Here is a 2,140-nt window from a genome sequence, read left to right as displayed (position 1 = left end):
TCTGGGCATTTATCGGAAGGAGATTTTTAAATAATACCTGTACATTGGCAAGTGCACACTGGTCTAGTTAAGTGAAATCCACATGATTTCACAGCTCCTGGGTGGTGGTGCACTCAGCATAAGAGCGATGGTTGAAGGATGGTTTCCTGCTTCACAGGGTGTGGCCATGACAAACCCACATCTGGACTGCCCAGAGTACTTACTAAAAAGCAGTGTTTCTGGGCCACCAAACTGCTCACTCAGAGTCTTGCGGCTGACTGAGTGTCCCTCAAGCTCCGACAGTAACATTATGCTCCATCAAGTTCGAGAACCACAGTTCATGTTCAAGCCTCCCATTTTTATATGCAAAAACTGGGACCTCCAAAGTGGAAGGAACTGATCTCACATACCAGCCAGAACACGGGGTCTCATCCAGGTGGCCTAAGATATAATCCAGCATTCATTCTAATGGGCTATATTCAAAGGGGGCAGAAAATTTGAAAGCTCTATTCCCCTTGGTGTAGAAAATGAAGCACAAACTTCTTACGTCAACTCTAAAAGTAAATCAAATTTGTAACAGAAATATACACAAAACCATAAAGCAAGTAAAATTTAAATAAACAACATTAATGAGGTATCTAAAATTTGTGCTAACATAAACGAGAAGCCTACTTGAAACATTGCATGGACATGATAATGACCTCTGATCAGGAGGGTTCTTTAGATTGACATGTTTTACGTCTTTGTGTCATGTGATTCCATTGCTTCGCTGCTTTTCTCATTCCTAATGAAGGACAAGTCAACACACACTGATGGTCCGACTCACCACGATAGCCGCTTCGCTCTCTTGACCAGACACAAACACATCACTCATGTATCCAGCCTCCCTTTTTAATTTTCTCATTAACCTGACAGAATTCAATCATCTCACGCCCAGAGAGTCATAAAAAACAAACCTATAGCTGGGGCTAGTAATGCCTGATTGTCATGAATATAAAATGCTCCAGAATTCTTACGCATTTTTTCAAAATTATTGCATTTACACACACACACACACACACACATCTTCACGTAGAACATCAAGACTGTGGACAAGTTGGGCAAACCATAGTTACAGATGTGCTGATTTTGACATATTTTATGACTTAGATTTCCCAGGAGATAAGAACAAGACACAATCAACTGTGGATCACTCCAGTTCCAGCACCTCGCCCAGCAAAGCAGCGATTAGCCAAAATGATGCCTGGAGGTTTAACTGAAGCCAAACTGGCCACTCCAGAAATCCAGGAGATTGCTGAATTGCTAATGAGGTTAAGCCACAGCTTGAAGAACAAACAAGCAAGAGTTACAAAGAATTTGAAGCTGTAGAATACAAAACTCAAGGGGTTGCTGGAATAAATTACTACATTAGGGTACGAGTAGGTCACAATAGTTATAGTCACATGAAAATAGTCAAACCTCTTCCTCAACAAAGACAGTCTTTGACACTTACTGGTTACCAGACTGACGAAAGCAAGGCAGATGAGCAGCCGGGCTTTTAGCAGCATGTTCCCAATGTGGTTTGATTCCTTCCACTGGCTGCTGATTAGTGATCCCTGCTAATAAATGCACTATCAACTATCAAAACAAAAACAACAACAAAAAAACAATCAACTGTACTTTGTTTTTACCTCTGGATATATGGGGTAGATATTGCTTTGTGTTAACTAGGTGATTGTCTTTTGATCTCTGGTTTGACTAAATGAAGATTTTTTAAGATCCCCTCATAATGAAACACAATGGAGAATTCAAACATATGATTAAAATGTACATTCAGTCTACCAAGCGTCTATTTCCTGGTCTATCATTTAATAAGCTAGAAGGACCGTTTTCAACCAGTACTACAATATCATTCAATCTCTTAATGGGTCATCCACTAATATCATTACCTATGCTTATTGAACGTGAAATAAAAACATTGTCTTGTTCATAACTTTTCCAATTAAATATTCTGCCTCCGTGATCATTCATTACCACTTAGGGTATTTTCCTCATGTCACACTAGTAGCTCTGCCATTTCGTTAATCATTGACTCAGCTGTGCATATACATCTACACATACATAAATAACACTTCCTTTACTAAATCCACCCATCTCTTTATTTGTGTTTTTTGAGCATCTG

At 39.5% G+C, this 2,140-nt stretch overlaps 1 pseudogene; it reads left to right on the top strand.

Moving 5' to 3' along the window:
• The first annotated feature begins 1,215 nt into the window (after positions 1–1,215).
• Positions 1,216–1,520, top strand: LOC117033576 (cystatin-A-like; annotated as a pseudogene).
• The last annotated feature ends 620 nt before the right edge of the window (positions 1,521–2,140 follow it).

Source organism: Rhinolophus ferrumequinum, chromosome 14 (assembly GCF_004115265.2).
Source record: "Rhinolophus ferrumequinum isolate MPI-CBG mRhiFer1 chromosome 14, mRhiFer1_v1.p, whole genome shotgun sequence".
In the NCBI taxonomy this organism is placed as follows: Eukaryota; Metazoa; Chordata; class Mammalia; order Chiroptera; family Rhinolophidae; genus Rhinolophus; species Rhinolophus ferrumequinum.
Note: the sequence above shows the minus strand (reverse complement) of the source record. Positions and strands in the feature narration are given on the sequence as shown.